The sequence below is a fragment of the Mobula hypostoma genome, chromosome 24, assembly GCF_963921235.1.
Source record: "Mobula hypostoma chromosome 24, sMobHyp1.1, whole genome shotgun sequence".
NCBI lineage: Eukaryota > Metazoa > Chordata > Chondrichthyes > Myliobatiformes > Myliobatidae > Mobula > Mobula hypostoma.
In genome coordinates this window covers 44,300,778-44,318,099 of record NC_086120.1, presented here as the reverse complement: position 1 = coordinate 44,318,099, position 17,322 = coordinate 44,300,778, and the positions used below count along the sequence as shown (strand labels likewise).

The 17,322-nt window shown below is 44.8% G+C and overlaps 1 long non-coding RNA gene across 1 annotated transcript in view; it reads right to left on the bottom strand.

Annotated features, from left to right (window-relative positions):
• LOC134337454 (uncharacterized) overlaps window positions 1-17,322 on the bottom strand; it is a 128,493-nt gene that overhangs the window by 56,536 nt on the left and 54,635 nt on the right. The gene's annotated exons all lie outside the window — the stretch shown is intronic.

The window sequence follows — 17,322 nt, the reverse complement described above, 5'->3', positions numbered from 1 at the left end:
AAAGATAGGTGGAGGGGTAGGTAGTGCTGAGGAAGCAATGCGATTGCATCAGGACTTGGACAAATTGGAAGAATGGGCAAAAAAGTGGCAGATGGAATACAGTTTTAGGAAATGTATGATTGTACATTTTGGTAAAAGGAACAATAGTGCTGACTATTATCTAAATGGAGAGAAGGTTCAAACATCAGAGGTGCAGAGGGACTTAGGCATCCTTGTATAAGACTCTCAGAAGGTTAATTTACAGGTTGAGTCTATGGTAAAGAAGGCAAATTCAATGTTGACATTTATTTCAAGGGGAATAGAATATAAAAGCGAGGGGATAATCCTGAGCCTTTATAAGACACTGGTCAGGCCACGCTTGGAGTATTGTCAACAGTTTTGGGCCTCAGATCTCGGAAAGGATGTGTTGTCATTGGACGGAGATCAGAGGAGGTTCAAGAGGATGATTCTGGGAATGAAGGGGTTAACATATGAGGAGTGTTTAGCAGATTTGGGCCTGTACTCACTGAAATTTAGAAGAATGCGTGGAGACCTCATTGAAACCTACCGAATGTTGAAAGGACTAGATAAGGTGGATGTGGAGAGGATGTTTCCTATGGTGGGAGTATCCAAAACTAGAGGGCACAGCCTCACAATTGAGGGGTGACCCTTTAGAACAGAGGTAAAGAAGTATTTTTTTTAGCCAGAGACTGTGGACACTCTGCCACAGACGCGGTGGAGGCAAGTCCATGCGTATATTTAAGGCGGAAGTTGATCTTTTCCTGATCGGTCAGGGCATCAAAGGATATGGCAAACAGGCAGGTGGTTAGGGTTCCATGGGATCCAGGATCAGCCATGATGGAATGGTGGTACAGACTCGATGGACCAAATGGCGTAATTTTGCTCCTATGTCTTGAGGTCTAGTTATGAATGGAATAAGGGGAGAATAAGGTATGTTGTGATGGGATTCCCCACCACATACAGGTGCAAATCTACACTGCCATCACAGCATCCTCACATCAGCCATTACTGTCTGGTTTGGTGCGGCATCCTCTTGCAACGTACAAAAACTACACTGAAGTGTTAGACAGTAAAGATCATTGGTTTTATCTACCATCACTGCAGCACTTGTGTGTGTCCATGACACAGAAGCAGGCTGGGAAAATCATTGTAGACACTACCCACCCTGCAAACTGCCTTTTCCTAAAGCTCCCTCTAGAAAGAGCTATAGGGCTATTAAAACAGATAAAATACATTTTAAAAGTTACTTCCTCATGGCAGTTAATCTGGTCAACCATTCTAGTTAGCCCCCAACTCCCTCTATCTATTACCCTTGTCACTGCACTATAAACTACTTTTTATAATGCTGTTTGCATTGTAGATGCCTGCTGGTATTTACAATATGTATTTATGCTTATTTTATCCACATCTGTAGTTTAACTTCTAACTTCATTTTCTATATAAATCTTTATAATTGTTGAATGTCTTGCAAACACATTACAGCAAATTCCTAGCAACACTCACAGCACACTGGAGGAACTCAGCAGGTCGGGCAGCATCCGTGGAAATGATCAGTCAACATTTCGGGCCGGAACCCTTGGTCAGGACTGAAGAGGGAAGGGGCAGAGGCCCTATAAAGAAGGTGGGGGGAGGGTGGGAAGGAGAAGGCTGGTAGGTGCCAGATGAAAAACCAGAAAGGGGAAAGATAAAGGGGTGGGGGAGGGGAAGTAGCGAGGTGATAGGCAGACAACAGGAATACTGCAGATGCTGGAAATTCAAGCAACACACATCAAAGTTGCTGGTGAACGCAGCAGGCCAGGAATTTTAAAAACGCAAACAACAGGAATACTGCAGATGCTGGAAATACTAACTCTTCCTTCAGTTAGTCCTGACGAAGGGTCTCGGCCTGAAACGTCGACTGTACCTCTTCCTAGAGATGCTGCCTGGCCTGCTGCGTTCACCAGCAACTTTGATGTGTGTAGGTGATAGGCAGGAAAGGTGAAGAAGGAATAGGGGAAAACACAATGGGTAGTAGAAGGAGGCGGAACCATGAGGGAGGTAGTATGCAGCTGGAGGAGGGGGCAGAGTGAAATAGGGATAGGGGAAGGGAGGGGGAGGGAATTACTGGAAGTTGGAGAATTCTATGTTCATACCAAGGGGGTGGAGACTACCTAGACGGTATATGAGGTGTTGCTCCTCCAACCTGAGTTTAGCCTCATCATGGCCGTAGAGGAGGATGTATGGACATATCTGAATGGGAGTGTGAAGCAGAGTTGAAGTGGGTGACAACCGGGAGATCCTGTCTGTTGTGGCGGTCCAGAAATCACCTGGAACCTACCAGCCCTCTCCTTCCCATCCTCCCCCCACCTTCTTTATAGGGCCTCTGCCCCTTCCCTCTTCAGTCCTGGCGAAGGGTTCCGGCCCACAATGTTGATTGATCGTTTCCACAGATGCTGCCCGACCTGCTGGGTCTGCTCAGAGTGAGGCATGTTCAAAGTTCCAACAAACAAAGTAAATTTACTATCAAAGTGCATATATGTCACCATATGCAAACCTGAGATTCATTTTCTTGTGGGCATTCACAGTAAATTCAAAGAAACGAAAAAAGAAATCAAGAACGTGAAATGAAGAGTTCTTCAAAATGAGTGCATGGATTGTGGGAACAGTTCGGTGTAGGGGTGAGTGAAGTTATCCCCTCTGGTTCAAGAGCCTGATGGTTGAGGGATAATAACTGTTCCTGAACCTGGTCCAGAGGCTCCTGTACCTTCTTCCTAATGACAGCATGGCCTGGATGGTGGGGGTCATTGATGATGGATGCTGCTTTCCTGTGATGATGCTCCATGCAGATGTGCTCAGTGGTGGGGAGGGCTTTACAATAGACAATAGACATTAGGTGCAGGAGTAGGCCATTCGGCCCTTCGAGCCAGCACCGCCATTCACTGTGATCATGGCTGATCATCCACAATCTGTACCCCGTTCCTGCCTTCTCCCCATATCCCTTGACTCCATTATCATTAAGAGCTCTACCTAACTCTTTCTTGAAAGCATCCAGAGAATAGGCAGAGCATTCCACAGATCCACAACTCGCTGGGTGAAAAAATTTTTCCTCAACTCCGTTCTAAATTGTCTACCCCTTATTCTTAAACTGTGGCCTCTGGTTCTGGACTCCCTCAACATCAGGAACGTGTTTTCTGCCTCTAGCGTGTCCAATCCCTTAATAATCTTATATGTTTCAATAAGATCCCCTCTCATCCTTCTAAATTCTAGTGTATACAAGCCCAGTCGCTCCAATCTTTCAACATTTGACAGTCCCGCCATCCTGGGAATTAACCTCATGAACCTACGCTGCACTCCCTCAATAGCGAGAATGTCCTTCCTCAAATTTGGAGACCAAAACTGTACACAATACTCCAGGCGTGGTCTCACCAGGGCTTTGTACAACTGCAGAAGGACCTCTTTGCTCCTATACTCAACTTCCCTTGTTATGAAGGCCAACATGCCATTAGCTTTCTTCACTGCCTGCAGTACCTGAATGCTTACTTTCAGTGGCTGATGAACAAGGACACCTAGATCTCGTTGTACTTCCTGTTTTCCTAACTTGACACCATTCAGGTAGTAATCTGCCTTCCTGTGCTTGCCACCAAAGTGGATAACCTCACATTTATCCACATTAAACTGCATCTGCCAAGCATCTGCCCACTCACCCAACCTGTCCAAGTCATCCTGCATTATCACGACATCCTCCACACATTTCACACTGCCACCCAGCTTTTGTGTCATCTGCAAATTTGCTAATGTTACTTTCAATCCCTTCACCTAAATCATTAATGTATATTGTAAATAGCTGCGGTCCCAGCACCAAGCCTTGCAGTACCCCACTAGTCACCGCCTGCCATTCTGAACAGGACCCGTTAATCCCTACTCTTTGTTTCCTGTCTGTCAACCAATTTTCTATCCATGTCAGTACCCTACCCCCAATACCATGTGCTCTAATTTTGCCCACTATTCTCCTATATGGGACCTTATCAAAGGCTTTCTGAAAGTCCAGGTACACTACATCCACTGGCTTTCCCTTGTCCATTTTCATAGTTACATCCTCAAAAAATTCCAGAAGATTAGTCACATGATTTCCCCTTCATAAATCCATGCTGACTTGGACCGATCCTGTTACTGCTATCCAAATGGGTCACTATTTCATCCTTTATAATTGCCTCCAGCATCTTCCCCAACACTGATGTCAGGCTATTTATAGGCATCCGTTAGTCTCATGAGACCATAGATTTGCGCCTTGGAAGGTTTCCAGGGCGCAGGCCTGGGCAAAGTTGTATGGAAGACCAGCAGTTGCCCATGCTACAAGTCTCCCCTCTCCACGCCACCAATGTTGTCCAAGGGAAGGGCATTAGGACCCATACAGCTTGGCACCAGTGTCGTTGCAGAGCAATGTGTGGTTAAGTGCCTTGCTCAAGGACACAACACACTGCCTCGGACAAGGCTCGAACTAGCGACCTTCAAGTCACTAGATGATCGCCTTAACCACTTGGCCATGCGCCACCCAAGGCTAACTGGTCTATAATTCCCTGTTTTCTCTCTCCCTCCTTTCTTAAAAAGTGGGGTAACATTAGCTACCCTCCAATCCTCAGGAACTGATCCTGAATCAATAGAACATTGGAAAATGATTACCAATGCATCCACGATTTCTAGAGCCACCTCCTTAAGTACCCTGGGGTGCAGACCATCAGGCCCTGGGGATTTATCAGCCTTCAGTCCCATCAGTCTGTCCAACACCATTTTCTGCCTAATGTGAATCTCCTTCAGTTCCTCCATTACCCTAGGTCGTCCGGCTACTATTACATCTGGGAGATTGTTTGTGTCTTCCCTAGTGAAGACAGATCCAAAGTACCTGTTCAACTCGTCTGCCATTTCCTTCTTTCCCATAATAAATTCACCCATTTCTGTCTTCAAGGGCCCAACTTTGGTCTTAACTAATTTTTCCCTCTTCACATACCTAAAAAGTTTTTACTATCCTCCTTTATATTCTTGGCTAGCTTGCCTTTGTACCTCATCTTTTCTCCCCTTATTGCCTTTTCAGTTATCTTCTGTTGCTCTTTAAAAGTTTCCCAATCCTCTGGCTTCCTGCTCATCTTTGCTATGTTATACTTCTCTTTTATTTTTATACTTCCCTTGACTTCCCTTGTCAGCCACAGTCACCCCTTACTCCCCTTAGAATCTTTCTTCCTCTTTGGAATGAACTGATCCTGCACCTTCTGTATTATTCCCAGAAAAACCTGCCATTGTTGTTCCACTGTCATCCCTGCTAGGGTATCTTTCCAGTCAACTTTGGCCAGCTCCTCCCTCATGGCTCCATAGACCCTTTGTTCAAATGTAATACTGACACTTCTGTTTTTCCCTTCTCCCTCTCAAATTGTAGATTAAAACTTATCATATTATGGTCACTACCTCCTAATGGCTTCTTTACCTCGAGTTCCCTTATCAAAATCCAGTTCATTACACAACGCTAAATCCAGAATTGCCTTCTCCCTGGTAGGTTCCAGTACAAGCTGCTCTAAGAATCCATCTCGGAGGCACTCCACAAACTCCCTTTCTTGGGGTCCAGTACCAACCTGATTTTCACAGTCTACCTGCATGTTGAAATCCCCCATAACAACCGTAGCATTACCTTTGCGACATACCAGTTTTAACTCTTGATTCAGCTTACACCCTATATCCAGGCTACTGTTTGGGGGCCTGTAGATAACTCCCATCAGGGTCTTTTTGCCCTTACAATTTCTCAGTTCTATCCATACTGACTCTACATCTCCTGATTCTATGTCACCCCTCACAAGGGACTGAATTTCATTCCTCACCAACACAGCCACCCCACCCCACCCCCTCTGCCCATCAGTCTGTCCTTTCGATAGGACGTATACCCTTGAATATTCATTTCCCAGGCCTGGTCCTCATGCAGCCATGTGATGGACTGGGCCAGATCCACTATTTTTTTGTTGGATTTTCCATTCAAGGTTATCGGTCTTTTCAACAGCAATGACTGTTGGTTAAAGGGCCTGTTTCTATTCTATGGCTCCATGACCCCTTGAGAAAATGGGAAGAAAGTTTTCACCCAGAATTTTGAACACAGTACCTGAGGAAGTGGTGAAGACAGGTAGTCTCACAATATTCAAGAAATATCTAGGCAAATGCTTAAATTGCTAAGGCATGGCAGCTAATTGGCAGCAAGTGGGAATAGTATACGCTCAGAGGCCATTTTATTTGGTAGACCTGTACACCTGCTCGTTAATACAAATATCTAATTAGCCAATCACATGGCAGCAACTCAATGCACAAAAGCATGAGACATGATCAAAAGATTCTTTTGATGTTCAGACTGAACATCAGAATGGAGAAGAAAGGTGATCTCAGTGACCTTGACTGTGAAATGATTGTTGGTGTCAGATGGGGTGGTTTGAGTAACTCAGAAACTGCTGATCTCTGGGATTTTCACACAAAACAGTCTCTAGAGCTTACAGACAACGGCGCAGAAAACATTTTTAAAAAACTTCCAGTGAGCAGCAGTTCTGTGGAAGATAACGCCTTGTTAATGAGAGAGGTCAGAGGAGAACAGCCAGACTGGTTCAAGCGGACAGGAAGACGACAGTAACTCAAATAATCATGTGTGACAACAGTGATGTGCAGAAGAGCCTCTCTGAACGCACAACATGACAAATCTTGAAGAGTATATGAATAAGAATTTGAAGATACACTCTACGGCTACGTTATTAGGTACAGGAGGTTCCAATTAAAGAGGTCACTGAGTGTAGCTAGGTACCTGAAGTACAGCATGGGAATATGGGCAGAATGGCCTGTTTCGATGCTGTATGACTCTGACTCCATGATCTTCTCGTAGCCCAGATGATGAAAACCTCACCTGACACCGTGAAGATAAACGAAAATGCAGAGGATCATAACGGGGTAAATTGTGAGGCTGGGTCCATCTTGTCGTACAAGAGGCAACAATGGGATAGAAGCTGTCCTTGAGTCTTGTGGTACATGCTTTCAGGCTTTTGTAACTTCTGTCTAACGGGAGGGTTGGGAAGAGAGTATCTGAGGGGTGGGTGGGGTATGCTGGCTGCTTTTGATTGTGAATCCTGCAATAACATTTGCCAGCTGGGTGTTTTTCATGTGGTAGGCAAGGAAAAGGAGCAGCATCTGCTCTGCCACAGGGCACAAGGGAGGCTCCCTCCTTACAGAAACACATGATATTCTGCAGATGGTGGAAATGCAGAACAACACACACAAAATCCTGGAGGAACTGAGTACTACAGGCAGCGATGTTGTGAGCTCAGGCAGCTGCAACCTCCCCAGCATCCAGGACATCTTCAAGGAGGGATGTCTCAGAAAGATGGGCGTCATCAAGGACATGCCCTCTTCTCATTGCTGACATCAGGGAGGAGGGAGAGGAGTCTGAAGGCACACACTCAACAATTCAGCAATAGGTTCTTCCTCTTTGCCATCAAATTTCCGAATGGACATTGAACCCATGAACACTACCTCACTACCTTTTTGTTTCTCTTTTTGCACTACTTATGTAATTTAACTTTTTAAACATATATATTTCTTACTGTAATTTACAGTTTTTATTATGTATTACAATGTACTGCTGCCACATAACAACAAATTTCCCCAGTGATATTGACCCTGATTCTGATACTCATTCTGATCTATGAAGAGGAATAATCTTCAACCCTTTAACTTTTCTACCTATCACCTCCCAGTTTCTCACTTAATCCTCACTTCCCCATCCACCTACCCACCTTCCCCTCTCCTGGTCTCACCCAGTGCCTGCCAGATTATCCTCCATCCTCTCCCCCCCCCCGGCCCCCCACCACCCCACTTACTATTCTGGCTTCTTCCTCCTTCCTTTCCAGTCCTGATGAAGGGTCTCGGCCCAAAACGTCAACTATCTATTCATTCTCAATGATGCTGTCTGACCTGCTGAGCTCCCCCCAGCATTTTGTGTGTGCTAGTTCATTCATTATGTGCCTTGTCGTATGACTTGGGTGATCATGGTCTTTCCATGACCGTGACTGGTTCTTGACAAATTTTTCTACCAAAGTGATTTGCCATTGCCTTCTTCTGGGCAGTGTCTTTACAAGACGGATGACCCCAGCCATTATCAATACTCTTCAGAGATTGTCTGCCTGGCGTCAGTGGTCGCGTAACCAGGACTTGTGATATGCATCAGCTGCTTGTACGACCATCCACCACCTGCTCCCATGGCTTTGTGTGACCCTGGACGAGGGGCTAATCAGGTGCTACACCTTACCCCAGGGTGACCTGCAGGCTAGCGGAGGGAAGGAGCATCTCACACCTCCTTTGGTAGAGATTTATCTCCAACCCGCCATATTACACCCTCCTTACCATTTCTGGTTCGCATTATAACTGTGATTAATTCTCTGGCTGTGAAGCTCTACAGGACATCGGGAGGTCAGGAAGGGTACCATACAAATACAAGCCATATTTTCTTTCTTAATTTGATCAGCAGAGCTTCAAAATGAATTATTTTTGTTTCATTCAGCATTCCATTGGAGCTGCAGGTTGCCACTAAAAACATTCCAGCCGCTATGATTAAGAATTAATGCTGGGTGCCAAAACAAATATTCTGGCTTAATCTCCAACACTGGTGTATAATATTCACAAACTCTGGGAATACTCTGACTGTTTGGACAGAGTAACCCTGTAACATAATCCATTAACATTTACAGTGTCAAAGCAATGACAGCAAGATTGTTTATTATCTTTCTTCAGCATATGAGTGTAAAGGAGAACGAAATGATTGTCATTCTGAATGTGATCAAGTATTAAAAAACACAATAAATAACATATAACATAAATAGAAGCAGTCCTCACACAGACCCCTGTGGAACATCACTAGTCACCGGCAGCCAGCCAGAAAAGGCTCCCTTTATTCCCTCTCTTTGCCTCCTGCCAATCAGCAACTACTTTATCCGTGCTGGAATCTTTCCTGTAATACCATGGGCTCGTAGCTTGTTAAGCAGCCTCATGTGTGGCACCTTGTCAAAGGCTTTCTGAAAATCCAAGTAAACAACATCAACTGATTCTCCCTTGTCTGTTCTGCTTGTTGTTTCTTCAAAAAATTCCAGCAGATTTGTCAGGCAAGACTTTCCCTTGAAGAAACCATGCTGACTACAGCCTATTTATAATATAAATATAAAATGAAAACAGAAGGTACAAGTCACTGTTTGAGTGCTTATATACATACAGGAGACTGGTTGTATGTACATAAAGTGACATTAAGTACGGGAGTATCAATGATAAAGTGAAGAGTATCTTTTGGCAAGAGGAACTTTTCTAGGTAGCAGCAGGGCAGATGAAATCACAGCAGTTCAGTGACTGTGGTTTGATTTGTTTCTCTCTTTGTTCCATATTTAAACCTCTTTCCTCTTTTAGAAACCAGGTAATGGGAATACTTCAACAGATGTGAATGATTTATTCAGCTCAGTAGAACTGGTTCATGTAAAGCTCTTTTGCAGTTGATTTGACCGATGCAAGAGCATCTTCCTGCCAGATGGATAACAAATGGTAATTAAAAGCAGAATGATGTAGTTACTCTGACAGCTTAATACAGAAACATCTGCATTTTACACACATTAGTTTGAGAGCTGCTCAAGTTCAAGTTTATTGTCAATCAGACAAAACGAAGTTCCTCTGGACCATGGAGCACCAACAATACATATATCACACGCAACACATAAAACAAAATATTACCAGAAATAAGTTAATACTCAACTGTGCAAAAGTCTTAGGCACATATATATAGCCAGGGTTGCTAAAACTTTTGCACAGTACAGTATTTGTCAATGTGGAGTGGAGACCGAGTTTGCAGATCTGCTGGAAGCAAAGGACGCTGGGAATGGTGAGAGTGGGGCGCAGCGGGAGGGGTGTGGGACAGGTGGCGGAGGAAGGGTGCCGGGGTGGGGAGGGGTGGTGTGGGTGCGGCCACACCCAGCCCTCTGCCACCAGGGAAGGTCATTTGATTCCAAGCAATTGGTTTATTGATCTTTACAGAATGTTTCTCTGATGCTTCCCACTCCCTCCCCTCTCATTTCCCTTTTCCCAACTATGATTCCCACTCTCAGTCCACAATAGAGACCCATATCAGAATCAGGTTTATCATCACTCACATATGTCATGAAGCTTGTTCTTTGTTGTGGCAGCAGTACAATGCAATACATGCAATTACTAGATACCGTGCAAATGTCTTAGGCACCCTAGCAGAATACATATGCCTAAGACTTTTGCACAGTACTGTATAATTCAAAATGCATGTGAAGTGTGTAACACAGGTAAACAGTACAGCAAACAGCTCACTGTCCTAATGATGAGACCTCAGTGGTGACAGGGTATTCATGGTCTCACAGCTTGGGGGGAAGGAGCTGTTACCCTGACTGGCAGTCCTAGTCCACATCATTAACATCCATCATATGGTACAGATATAGGCCCTTCGGCCCAACTGGTTCATCTGTCCACAAGATCTTCCCTGCTAGTCCCAGTTGCCCATGTTCAGCCCATAATCCTTCAAGCCCCCTTCCCTCCGTGTACCAATCCAAATGCCACTTAAATGTTGCAAATGTACCCACCTCGACCACATGCTCTGGCAGCTCATTCCAGGTACTCACTACCCTCTGTGTAAAGTACATACCACTCGGGTCTCCTTAAATTCTTTCCCCTCTTATCTTGTAACTGTGTCCTCCAGAGTTCGACTGGAGAAAAGACTATGACTGTCCACCTCATCCATAACCCTCGTGATTTTATAAACTTCCATGGGTTCAGCCCTCAATCTCCTGTGCTCCAAGGAGTAAAGGTCCAACCTAACTTAGGCACTGTCTTCCAGGCAGCACCCTTGCAAATCTCTTCTGCACCCTCTCCAACTAGAGCAATGTCTTTCCTACCTACAACGGGGTGACCAAAACTGTGCACATAATTTTGTGCGGCACTGCAGTGCAATACTTTACTGTCTAGCAATCAACAATCAGGGTTCAATTCACACCGCGGTCTGTTAATCTGTACGCTCTCCCCATGTCCATGTGGGTTTCCTCCAGGTGCTCTGGTTTCCTCCCATATTCCAATGACATATGGGTTAGGGTTAGTGAGTTGTGGGCATTGCTGTATTGGTGCTGGAAGCCTGGTGACACAGGTGGACTGGCCATGACACATCCTTGAATTGTGTTAGTTGTTGATGCAAACGATGCATTTCACTGTATGTTTCAACATGGGTGTGATAAATAAAGTCTCTCTCTCCCCCGGGCGCTCTAGTTTCCTCCCACAGTCCAAAGACGTACTAGTTGGTAGGTTAATTGGTCACTGTAAATTGTCCCGTGATTCGGCTAGGATTAAATCAGGAGAATGTTGGGTGGTGCAGCTCGAAGGGCCAGAAGAGGCTATTCCATGCTGTATCTCGGTAAGTAAATAAGTAAGTGCAGTCTCTCATTTATATAAGTGACTAATTTAAGTTTGTAATTTGCAAATAAACTCCAAACTGTCTTCACTCTGCAAAGCTTCTGTGGTCCAGATTGTACTTTTGGGAAACTTACCCGACTGTGTTGTTATCAAGTTCTGCTGCCCCAGCGTAATTCAATCCTTGTTCCTTTGTTGCTGTGTGTCTTTTGCTGTTGTGGGTGCACGAGTTGCTATAATTAGAGAACAATCGACTTCAAAGCAGAGCAACAAGAGCTGAAATCCCAGCTTTAGCCAACACTGACCTTTACTGAGTAGCACCTGCCAACTCTTGTTGAGTTTGTGGCAGCAGAATAGTTTACCTGTGTTGCCTGTGAGAGAGGGGAAGCTGTCACCACCCAACAAACAGCAAGTGGCTTAGCGGTTGGTGTAACGCTATCACAGCGCTAGTGACACGGATTTAATCCCACCGCGGTCTGAAAGGAGCTTGTACGTTCTCCGTTACTGCACAGGTTTCCTCTGGTTGCTCCCACATTCCAAAGACCTACCGCTAAGGATAAGGAAGTTGTGGTCTTGCTACTTTGGCTCCAGGGGCAAGTAGGACAACACTTGTGGGACCCCCAGCACAGCCTCGGAGTGTTGATCACTGACGCAAAACAACGCATTTCACTGTATGTTTCGATTTTTTAACTTTGCGGATCGGGAAAAGCTGCACCTTCATTCAGCCCATTCATTCTGCTCTACCAGTTCATCATGGTTGATCCATTTTCCTTCTCGCTCCCGTTCTCCTACCTTCTCCCTGTAAATGAGATCATAAGAGACCCCATCACCCAGGACGTGCCCTTCTCTCATGGCTACCATCAAAGATGAGCAACAGGGACCCCGAAGACACACACCCAACGTTTCATGAACAGCTTCTGCCCCTCCACCATCTCAATGGACAATGAACCCATGAATAATACATCTCTTTTGACACTACTTATTTAATTTATACAGTGTATGATACATATTTCACATTGTAATTATAGTTTTTAATATGATGTATTGCAATGTACTGCTGCACAAAACAACAAATTTCAGTGATATTAAACCTGATTCTGGTACATGCAACAAATAAATCTTTAATCTTCAATCACCACAGGAAAAAGAAGTGTTGTTTGAGCAGTGATGGAAAAGGGAGCACAATACAGGAAGAAGATGTGGGATCAAACTCCAGAAGAAAGGGAAAGGCAGGAAGTGCCCAAATGAATCTACCCAAACATTCACTAACATCACTCACTAAACCATCATGCTAAGCATGAGAACTTCAGAACAAAGAAAGGGAAATTTCAATTAGGATTCTAACCATTGACTTCGGAGCCCATTTGGCCCAGTGAGTCTGCTTCGCCATTTCATCACGGTTGATTCATTATCAGAATCAGAATCAAGTTTAATATCACTGGCACGTGTCATGAAATTGTTGTTTTGTGGCAGAAGTATATTACAATACATAATAATATTTTAAAACTATAAATTGCAATAAGTGGTATATATTAAGATTAAATTAAATAAGCAGGGAAAAAAGAGAGCAAAAATAAGTGAGGTAGAGTTCATGGGTTCATTGTCCATTCAGAAATCGGATGGTGGAGGGGAAGAAGCTTTTCCTGAATCACTGAGTGTGTGAATTCATGCTCCTGTACCTCCTCCTCGATGGTAGCACTGAGAAGAGGGCATGTTCTGAGTGATGGGGGTCCTTAATGATGGATGCCACCTTTTTGAGGCATGGCCTTTTGAAGGAACCTGGATATTGGGGAGGCTAGTGCCAGTGATGGAGCTGGATGAGTTCAAAGTCAATCTATTATCAAACTACATGTACGTGATCATGTACAAACCTGAGATTCATTTACTTACGGGTAATCCCAGTAAATACAACAAACGTTAACAGAACCAGTGAAAGACCGCACCCATCAGGACAGAAGACAACCAGTGGTCCCTGTGACCAAAAGACAACAAACTGTTGAAGTACAGTGCAAAAAGAAATTTAGCAATAAATATCAATAACATGAGATGAACAGTCCTTAAAAGTGAGTCCATTGAATTAGGCAAGAGTTCAGTGATAGGGCAAGTGAAGTTGAGTGAAGTTAGCCCCTCTGGTTCAAGAGCCTGATGGTTGAGGGGTAGTAACTGTTCCTGAACCTGGTGGTGTGGGTCCTGACATTCCGGTACCTTCTTCCCGATGGCAGCAGTGAGAAAACAGCATCACCAGGATGTGGGGGTCCTTGATGGATGCTGCTTTCCTGCAACAGTACTCTGTATAGATGTGCTCAACGGTGGGGAGGAGCTTACCCGTTATGAACGGGGTGTGGAGGCTCCTGTGTCTTCTTCCTGATGGCAGCCTCGAGACGAGAGCACACGGTGGGAGATGAGAAGCAAAAACTGAAATCCCAGCTTCAGCCAGCACTGAGCTTTACCAAATGGCATCTAACAGTTCTTGTTGAGTTTGTGGCAGCAGAATAGTTTATCTGTGTTGCCTGTGAGAGAGGGGAAATTGTCACCACCCGTTAAGTGGCATGGTAGAGTAGTGGTTAGCGCAATGCTATTACAACACCAGTGATCCAGCTTCAATTCCGCCACCGTCCGTAAGGAATTTGTACGTCCTCCTGTAACTGTGTGGGCTTTCCCCAGGTGCTCCTACGTTCCAGCCTCCAACAGGACCACAACCGTGTTGTGGTTCGGAGGCTTGCGTGCCTCAATGATCCAGAGAGTGATGTTGGCTGGAGTCTGGGCTTTATGCTTTGGGTCTTGGTCACCTATGCCAAGCAGGTCAAAGAGTAGAGGCCAGACTGAGAGGGGTCCACCGGTTCCCCAGGTTCGGGGGTTCAACTCAGGGCTGGCAATCCTGACTGGTCAAACAAAACTGTTATGGAAACAGCAATGAAGAATCCTTCTACGTCTGAGTGCGATGGTATTCCTGAGTCTCCTCCCAGGACTTGCACGACTGAAGGTAGTGAAAACCGGGAGGAAGCTACTGGCATGATGAAGGAAGCCCTGAACACCACCAGAGATGGAGGACCTTCATTGCTGCCCTAAACGCCAGCGGCGTAATGGGCAGTAACTAAGTAAGGAGGAGGAGAAGATGGCAGCACGACGCAGCACGCGCGGCCTCTCCAATGAATATCTGTAATCTGTCAAGTAGGGGACCGTGCACAATTCTGATTTGGTGGAGACAGGCGTGAGAGTACGGAGGAACATCTGCAGAAACTTCTGAAATGCCCGCTTTGCTGCCGCTGCTACTGTGCGGTAACTGGAATCTCCGGAGCAGAGGCCCCGAATCCTCGGCTTTGCCTGTTTCGGCGGCCGGGCAAGGTCGAAAGTGCTTGGCAGAAGATTGCACTCGGGAGGCTGTATCGGAGGGGCTGGTCGGAGGCTCGAAGTTTTCGGATGGACGGACGGTGTCAGCTGGGGTCGGCTGCTTCCAAGGCATCGGCAAGTTGACGGTGCCTGGAGGTTTATGGCAGGGAGTTTCTCCCTTTTGCCGCCTGCTATCAGGGACTCAGGAGTCGATCGACTCGGGACTTTGAGACTTTTTTTTACTGTGCCCATGGTCTGCTCTTCATCAAATTATGGTATTGTTTTGCACTGCTGTAACTATATGTTATAATTATGTGGTTCTGTCAGTGTCAGTCTTTGGTTTGTCCTGTTTTCTATGATATCACTCTGGAGGAACATTGTATCATTTCTTAATGCATGTATGCATTTCTAAATGACAATAAAAGAGGACTGAGTGTTCTCACAATCTAAAAAAAAGTCCTACATTCCAAAGATGTATGGTTAGGGTTAGTAGGTTGTGGGCACGCTATGTTGGCACCAGAAGCAAGGTGACATTTGTGGGCTGTCTCCAGCACATCCTCACATCAACGATCTGTGTTGGTCGTCGTTGATGAAAGGCTATGCACTTCACTATATGTTTTGATGTTCCAATGTACATGCGACACATAAAGCTAATCTTTAACCTTTGAACCCCACAGGGAAAGGAAGTGTTGGCTGAGTTGTGGTAAAGGGAGCACCATATGGGAAGTAGAAGTGCGATCAAACTCCAAAAGAAAGGGAAAAAAAACACAGAAACATAGAAAACCTACAGCACAATACAGGTCCTTTGGCCCACAATGCTTTGCCAAACATGTACTTACTTAGAAATTACCTAAGGTTACCCATAGACCTCTGTTTTTCTAAGCTCCATGTACCTATCCAGGAGTCTCTTAAAAGACCCTCTTGTATGTGCCTCCACCACCGTCGCCGGCAGCCCATTCCACGCACTCACCACTCTCTGTGTAAAAAACTTACCCCTGACATCTCCTCTGTACCTACTTCCAAGCACCTTAAAACTGTGCCCTCTCATGCTAGCCATTTCAGCCCTGGGAAAAAGTCTCTGACTATCCATACGATCAATGCCTCTCATCATCTTATACACACATCTTATATAAAGGCAGGAAGCATCCAATTAAATCCACCTAACATTGATTAATATCGCTCACTAAACCATTGTGCTAAGCATGAGAATTTCAGAACAAAGGCAGGAAAATTACAATTAGGACTCTTAAGTTTTAACTTAGTTTAGTAAACACAAATTCTGCAGGTAAGATATACTGATGAGACAGATCAGTTAGTACCTCTGCTTCCTCAGGAGACTGCGGAGATTCAATATGTCACCAATAACAATCAGAATCAGGTTTATTACCACCAGGCTCAGGAACAATTACTACCCCTCAACCATCAGGCTCTTAAACAGAAGGGGATAACTACACTCATTATATTTCTGGTGTTCCCACAACCGATGATCTCACTTTAAGGACTCTTTATCTTGTTATTTTATACTCCCATTATTTATTGCTATTTATTTATTTTCGCCTTTGCACAGTTTGTTGTTCACTGATCCTGCTTACAGTTACTGTTCTATAGATTGGCTCAGTTTGTCTGCAGGAAAAAGAATCTCAGGGTTTGATGTGGTGACACGTACCTACTCTAATAATAAATTTACTTTGAACTTTGAATAGGAGCAGAATTAGATCATTCAGCTCATCGAGTCCGCTCCTCTATTCTGTTATGGCTGATTTATTATCTCTTTCAACCCTATTCTCTTGCCTTGTCCGTGTAATCTTCAACGCCCGATCCACTCAAGAACCTATCAATCTCCACTTTAAATATACGTAATGACTTGGCCTCCAAAACTGACTGTACAATGAATTCCAAGGATGCCTGGAAATCCAAAAGCAACACACACAAAACACCGGAGGAACTCAGCAGGCCAGGCAACATCTATGGAGGGAAATAGTCAATGTTTCAAGCCGACACCTGTCATCTGATCTGTTATCAGAGTTGCAGAATCCAAATGACGGGTCCCAATATGAAACATTGACTGTTCATTTCCCTCCATAGCTTTCGGGGCCTGAGGCGAGGGATGGGCTGGTTCAAGATTCAAGATTCCAGATTCATTCATTATCAAAGAATGTACAAATTATACAACCCTGAGATTTGCTTGCTCACAGGTAGCCACAAAACAAGAAACCTGAATGAACCCAATTAAAGAAAATAAATATAAAAATAAAAGACCAACGTCTGGTATGCAAAAGAAAGAAGGGAATTACACATCATGCAAAGAACTTAAGCGAACAGCAACAGCATTCCGAACCAAAAGTGGATCCTCAGATCCGGGGCAGTCCTCATTCATTCAGAGCCATGGAGATGACCACTGCGAAGAACGAGCAGAATCAGCTCTAATCCTGACCAACACCCTGTCTTATCTGTTTATTTGGACTGGCATTTAAATTGACCCAACGACAGAACAGTGAAAGGCTCTGGAGCCCTGGAGAGAGGAGTGAAGATCGCGGAGAA